This window comes from Dama dama, chromosome 21 (assembly GCF_033118175.1).
Source record: "Dama dama isolate Ldn47 chromosome 21, ASM3311817v1, whole genome shotgun sequence".
NCBI classification, from domain to species: Eukaryota; Metazoa; Chordata; class Mammalia; order Artiodactyla; family Cervidae; genus Dama; species Dama dama.
Window position 1 is genome coordinate 18,545,763 of NC_083701.1, and position 9,522 is coordinate 18,555,284.

Consider the following 9,522-nt stretch of genomic DNA (forward strand, 5'->3'; position numbering starts at 1 on the left):
ACAGATTCAATACAACCTCTATCAAAATACTAATGATGCTTTTCACAGAACTAGAACAAATAATTCTAAAATTTGTATGGAAACATGAAAGACCCCAAATAGCTGAAACAATTTTGAGAAAGAACAAAGCTGTAGGTATCACACTCCCTGATTTCAAACTATACTATAAAGCTAAGTCAAAACTGGTGTAAAAAAGACACACAGCAATAGAACACAATAGAGAGCCCAGAAATGAGCCCACACTTACATGATCAATCAGTGGAAGACAAAGGAGGCAAGAATAAACAATGGAGGAAGGACAATATCACCAATAAATCGTTTTGGAGAAACTATACAGCTACATGGAAAAGAATCACAGTGGGTTACTTTCTCATACTATATACACTTTCTCACACTAAAAACTCAAAATGGATTAAAGACTTCAAGGTAAGACCTGAAACAATAAAACTACTAGAAAAAACACAGGCATTATTAATTTTGACATCAGTCATTTATTTTGGTTATTCAGGCTAGGGAATCAAAAACAAAAATAAATAAATGAAACTGCATAAAACTAAAAAGCTTTGTACATGAGGTAAACTATTAGCAAAATTAAAAGGCTGCCTACTCAATGGAAGTATATATTTGAAAACAAAATATCTGATAAGGGGTCAATTCCAAAATATACAAAGAACACAGAAATCAAGGTAAAAAAAATTAAAAATGGGCAGAAGACCTGAATAGACATTTTTCCAAAGAAGATATACAGACGGTCAATACATCCTGAAAAGATTCCCAACATCACTAATCACCAGGGAAATAGAAATCAAAACCACAATAAGATATCACCTCACACCTGTCAGAATGGCTGTTATCAAAAGGACAACAAAAAATAAAGTGTTTATAAGAATGTGAAGAAAAAGGAACCCTTGCTCACTATTGATGGGAATGTAAACTGGTACAGCCACCATGGAAAACCATATGAGGATTCCTCAAAAAAGTAACACTAAAACTACCATACAATCCAGCAATTCCACTCCTGGGCACTTTCCCAAGGAAAACAAAAACAATAATTCATAAAGATATAGTCACTCCTATGTTCAACATAGCATTATTTACAGCAGTCAAAAAATGGAAGAAACCTAAGTCCTCATTGATAGATGAATGGATAAAGAGTATGTGGTATTCCATAACCACTAATCTTTATTTCATTCTTTATTATGGCTGAGCATTACTCAGCCATAATAAAGAGTGAAATCATGCCATTTGTGACAATGTGGAGTGACCTGGAGAGTATTATGCTAACCTAAATAAATCAGATAGAGCCAGACAAATACCATGATTTCACTTACACATGGAATCTAAAACAAACAAACAAACAGAACAAAACAGAAACAGAGTCATAGTTACAAGCAACAAACATGTGGTTGCCAGAGAATAGGTGTTGGGGGACAAGTAAAATAGGTGAGGGAGATTAAAAGGTCCAGACAGACCTCATAAAATAAATGAGTCATAGGGATGAAATGTATAGCATGGGGAACACAGCAGATAATAAAATAATATCTTTATATGATGACAGATTCTAATTAGACTAACCATGGTGATCATTTTGTAATGTATAGAAATATCAGATCACCATTTTGTGAACCAAGAATTAATATAGTGTCGTAGGTCAATTACACTTCAAAAAATAAACAAGAACTCATAGAAAAAGAGACTGTATTTGTGGTTACCAGAAGTGGGGAGTAGGCAGAGAAATAATTAGATGGAGGTGGTCAAAAGATATAAACTTCCAGTTATAAGATAAATAAGTACAAGAGAATGTTATGCAAAACATGGTTAATGTCATTAACGCTGCTATTTGTCATAGATGAAAATTGTTAAGAGTGACTCTTAAGAGTTCCCTTCCCAAGGAAAAAGTTTTTTTCATTTCCTATTATATCTGTATGTAATGATGGATGTTCACTAAACTTAAAGTGTTAATTATAGCATGATGAATGTAATTTGTTATGCTGTACACCTTAAGCTTATGTAGTGCTGCGTGTCTAGTAAATCTCCATAAAACTGTAAAGAAAAAACTTTACTAGCTAGTTTTTTTTTTTTTTTTTTACTCAATTAAAAAAGGAAAAAAGGGACCCTTGGGCGCCGGGCAAAAAAAATAAAAAAATAAAAATAAGGAAAAAGAAGAAAGAATAAAGCGAGATCTTACCCATTTTGCCCAGTAATCCTCACGCCCTGATGGTAGTAACTTACAAAATCATAGTATGCTATCCCAATAAGGAAACTGACATTGATACAACCCATTTATCTTAGATTTCCGAAGTGTTTTTTTTTTTTTTTGGTACTGAAGTGTTTGTGTGTTGTATTTAGCTCTTTGATGCGGAAAGGAGCTTGCAAAGGTTATTTTACAATCATGATTCTTTATTAATTTTATGGACAGCTTGGGACTAAAAAGGTCAAATGAAGTAACAGACTGAAATCCTTTATTCAGACATGAGATTCATCAAGTGAAAGTACACTGGGGTCTTTTGGATCCCGAGTCACAGCTTAGACACCCTGAAGATGAGACATATAGAACTCGTGAAGCAGTTTACAAAACTCAACACAAGACCATGCTCTAAGCAAAGAGCCATAGCCAGTCTGGCTCCCTAGGAGCTGTAGAAAGGAGTCAATGAAACACTGAGAGGTGGTCTGAGGGAGGGAGTGATTCTACTTTATTTAATTCCTGCAGACAGGACTTTCATGTATTCCAAGGTTACCACTTATCTGAAGGGGTTTCTTAAAGATGCCCAAGTTTCTGTTTTCATTTTTGGGAAAAAAAAAAAAAAGGTCCCAAATTAAAAAATAAGTCAAGGAGCCATATGCTGTGTACACAGATTTCTAGAGGCTCAGCAGGAAACATTCTGAAACACCTAATTGAGTATCCTAAGATCTTTGCAGCAAAGAGGAAAGTCCCTGGCAACTTGCCCCCATTACAAAGCACGTGTTCCAACTTTAGTCTCCCCCCCCAGCACTTGCCATGATGGTTTTCATTTAGGGCTGACTGGACCCCCCAATTAGACGACTTGGAGAATGCTTCTGAATCAACTTTCCCATGCTATACTTGGGTGTTAGATTTGAGCAAAGAAAAAGGAAAAAAAAAAAAAAGTAATACTCCTGAAGTCCAGAAAAATTTGGCTCAAGGACATAATAAAAAATAACAGAGGGAAAAAGTGTGTTTGTTCTTTTAAAATATGGAATCAGTAACTTAATTCATAGTTACACTTCTTTGTTAAACTTCAGTCACAGCCATTTTAAAATGCATTTGAGAAAGAGCTGCCAGTTGAGTGCCTAGGTTGGGATTTGTATGAATCACTGCTTGACAACGCTGTTGACTTCAAGATCCGGACTACTCAGGTAGGGAAACCAGACCATCAGCTATCGCCAACAGAGAGAATGGACTCCATGTTTGGTTGAGTAACTTAAGCCTCTCGGGGTGTCCAACCCCTGCTCTCTACCCACACTCGGAACAGGCTGTCCTGAGGCTTCATCTCTGAACCGAAGAGAACAGGGAAGGCAAGGAGGGATTTCTGTCTGCCCTGTCACTCTCCATCTGAGCTCAGGTTTCTAAAGGCGAATGAGAGATTCCTCTATCCCTGCTCTTGGCCTTTTCTGCAATTCAATCTCTAGGATTTGAAGGGTTTTAAATTAGTGAGTCTTATACAAAAAAGAATTCTACTTTTTGAAATTTAGTAATGTTAATCTTTTTGCCAGTTTTTCTAAATGTCCTATGGACATCTAATAACAATGTTTGAGATACAAAATTTTAAATATATTTGTGTAGGATATGATTAATACAAATTAATTAAATATAAATCTATTATATTTAAATTATTGATTACATCATTCTAGACTCTCCTGTTCTTATTTTTTCTGTACTTGATAAAATATTCTGAGAATTGTTAATATGTCTCACTATGATTATATATTTTTTTCCTTATATTTCTTCTGATTTTTGCTTTATGTATCTTTGTTTCTTTATTGTTAAGGTGTCTAATGGTTTATGATGTCTAGCTTCTTTGTAAATTGTACCTTTTATTATTTTAAAAAAAGAAAAGAAAGTGCATAATAAATGTAAAAAAATGTTATTAAAAAAAAATTATTGTGTCTCTGGGTCTTCCCAGATGGGCCCTGTGGTGAAAGAATCTGCCTGCAATGCAAGAGACATGGGTTTGATCCCTTGGTTGAGAAGATCCCCTGGAGAAGGAAATGGCAACCCACTCCAGTATTCTTGCCTGGTAAATCCCAGGGACAGAGGGACCTGGCAGGCTACAGTCCATGGGGTCTTAAAGAGTTGGACACAATTTAGTGACTGAGCACATACACAGGCATGCAAATCAATGTGTCTCTACCCTGTTTAGAAAGAATCACGGAAATCTCCAAGCCAAGTTGTATTTTGATTCTACTCCAGCCTGTGGGGATACGTGAGGCCCTGTTATCTGTGCCAGTCCCGGCCCTTAGGTTTAGACTCATGGTGCTGGTTCACCCGGTGGTTGATGGGTTTAGTGATTAAATTCTATTTAGATATAGAGTGTAAAGGATTTTAAACAGAAGCTACAGAATCTGATTGCCTATGGCCAAATCTCAGTGCATTGTGTTTAAAAACTGCATAAGCTTATTCTACTAAGTTAAACCCCAAGTCTGTTTCTCCATCTAAAATACAGAGATAAAAAAATAGTGAACATTGGTGTAATTCTTACTCTCTGAAATATGCTTTCAACTCATGTAATCTTTTAAATATTCTTACAAGTCATACCAATCACTGTTTTATTGAGCATAATAATTCTATTAATAATAACAGAGCACAGAGAGAGATTAATTACATGTCCTGGGTTAGCACTCAGTGGACAAGGATTATACACAGCACATCTTGCTCTGGTGAATTAAGTGCCCAATTACTATGCTGTATTGCTTTTCCAACTTTGATAGAAATGAGTAGTACTTAACTGAAAGGGGTATAGTGATGTGTGAATGAGCTCTATGCAAACAAGTAAGGATAGGGCCTGGACCTTACTGGAGTGGGTAGTCATTCCCTTCCCCAGGGCATCTTCCTGACCCAGGGATCGAACCCCAGTCTCCTGGATTGCAGGCAGATTCTTCACCATCTGAGCCACCAGGGAAGCCCTCCTAAGTGCTAGCTATAATTATTGATGAGGATGATGACAATGTGGTGGTTATAAGAATGTGATGATGGTGATAATGATGCAGTTTGAGAAAATATACATCTGTCTTTGCCACGCACAGGTCAGCTTCTTGAGCACAGGTATCTAGGACCATGGAGTACCTCGTCATCTTGATCTGATGGAAATGGAAAAAAGCTCCCACTTCTTGAAAAATAAACCCAAGCTAGGACCTCACAGACGCTGGGTTGTTGGTGAAAGAAAAGGGACAGAGAAAAAAGCAATCAAACAATGGTTTCTCTACCCTCTTTCTTCAAATTTAATTCATACTCAGGCCCTGTTATCAGGTGACTTCCCTAACAAATTTGCTGGATGGGGATCATTTTACAATTTTATCAGTGAAGACACTGAAGCATCAAAGAGGCTAGGAAACCTTTTGAGTATGGCAAGCAGAGAATCTCTGAGCCAGAGTTTAATTCAGGCCCATGTGCAATGCAGGTGTGGCGGTAATCAGTAATTGCATGTGAAAAATAATTGGATAAACTGCAGCGAGTCCCCAGGGCTAGCTGCATCCCTGTCTCTTTGCGCCATCTCTCACTGACAAACATATAAAGAGCATCTTTCATAATCGGTACAAGGCCTGGGATGCCTGACGGCTTCCACACACCATGCACGGCAGGCTTCAGAAAGTGTCTGGTCAGTTGAAAGCAGGGCTCCAGGGTGGTCAGGCCACAGCCAGCTGTCTAGGAAGGTATTACACAAGGACACAGGCTCATAATTCCTAACAGTTGGGAATTTGTTGTTTTAAATACCCTCCAGCTCCTCTTTAGTTCTCTGTAGGTAAAAATAGTTCAGTTGCCAAGAAACCTGCAAGTGGTGAGAAGTTCTTACCAAACAGATGGACAAATTTGTTGTTAAATGAAGCTGTAAAAGACTGCTCTTTAAAGCTTCAACTCCTGTTACCCAATATAAGATGGGTCCATCACAAGACGCTACAATGCGTTATTATATTTAAGTAATATGGATTAATAGAAGACTGCACTTACCACAGAAAGTTAGAGTGTAGCTATGGTTCCTCTTCATCTTATCCCAGAGTCACAGCTTTCCTTCCCTGATATAGTAGATGAGCCAGAGTCAGGGTTGCAATGAACTGAATCAACATCCTGAGTGGAGTTTTTCTGCTGGTTCCCGCCCAGCATGAGTAAGTGCTCAGAAATAGGTTGGTGTGCACAAGAGGGCAGGTCCAGAAGTGGGATCTACGTGAAGGGCAAGGATGGGGAGGCCAGAGAAACTTTTCCTCTGGCCATTGAAGCAACCACGAAGAGGATATGGTTCTGATAGTATGATTAAGGCTGGAAAGAGGGTCTAGGGAGCTGGACGCAGTACTTGGGGAGGAGGGTTTACAAGACCTGGGTCCTATTGCACAATTTCTAGTGTACTTGGACTCACCCACTGTGAGCTGCTACAACCCTGCTCCCAGAAGGTGCACATAGGAGCCTTTTGACCTCTCCTTGCCCAATAAATTGCCCACCCTTGAAGACCTTTGCTGCCCGCTCTCTCCTAAACAGTTGCCCCAAAAGGCTCCACTCCTCTAATCCACTTGGCTGGACCAGAATGGCCTTTGACATCACACCCAGAGAGGAGGCGTGATGCAATCAATCTGGAAGTCTTGGTCGGCCAAGGAGGGCTTCCCGTAATTGGAGGCATCACTCCATGTTGACTTTCAGTTCAGCCTTAGAGTGAAGCCAAGAGGTTGATTGAAAAAAGGAGGCAACTGAAAAGAGGCCGAGCTACTTCAATGCTCTTTGTAGATTTCAAAGTTGTTGTTGCTGTTTGTTTTTGTTTGTTTCCCCTACAGATTTCTCTTTGCTCTGAGGCATATGATAATAATGTACCTTTGGAGATTTTAGATAGGATGATGATTTATTTAAATGGTTATTTTAACAAAATTTAAATGGTTATTTTAACAAAATTTTTAACAAAATTATTTAACAAAATTAAATGTCAGTCCACATTCAAACATGCCAGTGATGAAGTACTTAAAATGTGGATTTATATAGAATTGACTAGAACATATAGTTATGCCCATCAAACAATTTATAGATACAATCTAAAATGTTACAGAATAGAGCTGAAAGTTCAGTTCAGTTCAGTTCAGTTCAGTCACTCAGTCATGTTCCACTCTTTGCGACCCCATGAATCGCAGCACGCCAGGCCTCCCTGTCCACCACCAACTCCCAGAGGTCACTCAAACTCATGCCCATTGAGTCAGTGATGCCATCCAGCCATTTCATCCTCTGTTGTCCCCTTCTCCTCTTGCCCCCAACCCCTCTCAGCATCAGGGTCTTTTCCAATGAGTCAACTGTTTGCATCAGGTGGCCAAAGTATTGGAGTTTCAGCTTCAGCATCAGTCCTTCCAATGAACACCCAGGACTGATATCCTTTAGGATGGACTGGTTGGATCTCCTTGCAGTCCAAGGGACTCTCAAGAGTCTTCTCCAACACCACAGTTCAAAAGTATCAATTCTTCGGCACTCAGCTTTCTTCACAGTCCAACTCTCACATCCATACATGACCACTGGAAAAACCATAGCCTTGACCAGACGGACCTTTGTTGGCAAAGTGATGTCTCTGCTTTTTAATATGCTATCTAGGTTGGTCATAACTTTCCTTCCAAGGAGTAAGCATCTTTTAATTTCATAGCTGCAGTCACCATCTGCAGTGATTTTGGAGCCCAAAAAATTAAAGTCTGACACTGTTTCTACTGTCTCCCCATCTATTTCCCATGAGGTGATGGGACCAGATGCCATGATCTTAGTTTTCTGAATGTTGAGCTTTAAGCCAACTTTTTCACTCTCCTCTTTCACTTTCATCAAGAAGCTTTTCAGTGCCTCTTCACCCTCTGCCATAAGGGTGGTGTCATCTGCATATCTGAGGTTATTGATAGTTCTCCTGGCAATCTTGATTCCAGCTTGTGCTTCTTCCAGCCCAGCGTTTCTCATGATGTACTCTGCATATAAGTTAAATAAGCAGGGTGACAATATACAGCCTTGACATACTCCTTTTCCTATTTGGAACCAGTCTGTTGTCCCATGTCCAGTTCTAACTGTTGCTTCCTGACCTGCGTATAGGTTTCTCAAGAGGCAGGTCAGGTGGTCTGGTATTCCCATCTCTTTCAGAATTTTCAACAGTATATTGTGATTCACACAGTCAAAGGCTTTGAAAGAGTTCTTAAATTCTAAACTTTTTCCTTTCATCCCAATGTGTGCAAATTCATTCATTCCTTACGTTAGTTTTTACTATATTTTTTTCTAAGTGCTAAATAAGACTACTCAAACAGTTGAGATACTGTTTTTTTTTTTTAAATAGCCATCACACTCCATCAAAACTTTTCCTAGTATTTTGCCCATTCTTTTATATTTTCAATAAAAATTTCACTCTTTAAAGTACCTATTTTAGTGTGTATATTATGTTGTGTATGCATTAGAATTTTGGGATAAATTCAGAACTCTAGGTAGACATTCCTGGATTACAGCATTGTAATTATGGTATAATTTCACCCATTCTCTTTTTCTTAATATAATATAATATTCTGTCTAGATTTTTCATAGCTGTCCTTCCATGGAGCAAGTATCTTCTAATTTCACTATTTACAGTCACTCTCTGCAGTATAAGGAGAAATATGATCTGGCCCATAAAAATGTAAAATAATAGCTATTATTTCAACCTAGACAGCATATTAAAAAGCAGAGACATTACTTTGCTGACAAAGGTCTGTCTAGTCAAAGCTATGGCTTTTCCAGTAATCATGTATGGATGTGACAGTTGGACTATAAAGAAAGCTGAGCACCGAAGAATTGATGCTTTTGAACTGTGGTGTTGAAGAAGACTCTTGAAACTCCTTTGGATGGCAAGAAGATCCAACTAGTCAATCCTAAAGGAAATCAGTCCTGAATATTCACTGGACTGATGATGAATCTCCAATACTTTGGTCACCTGATGCGAAGAACTGACTCAATGGAAAAGACCCTGACACTGGGAAAGATTGAAGACAGGAGGATAAAAGGACGACAGAGGATAAGATGGTTGGATGGCATCACCGACATGATGGACATGAGTTTGAGTAGGCTCTAGGAGTTAGTGATGGACAGGGAGGCCTGGCGTGCTGCAGTCCATGGGGTTGCAAAGAGTTGGACATGACTGAGTGACTGAACTGAACTGAGTATGCATCAGACATGGAGTTAGATACTTGAGGTAAGAACTCTAATCTCACCTCACACACAAAGAAAACTTGATATAAAAGAAAACTTGCTTCAGAAATGTTAAGAAAACCACTCAGAGTGACAGTGTTAATAAGGAGAGTGGATGAAATTTAATTCAGGAA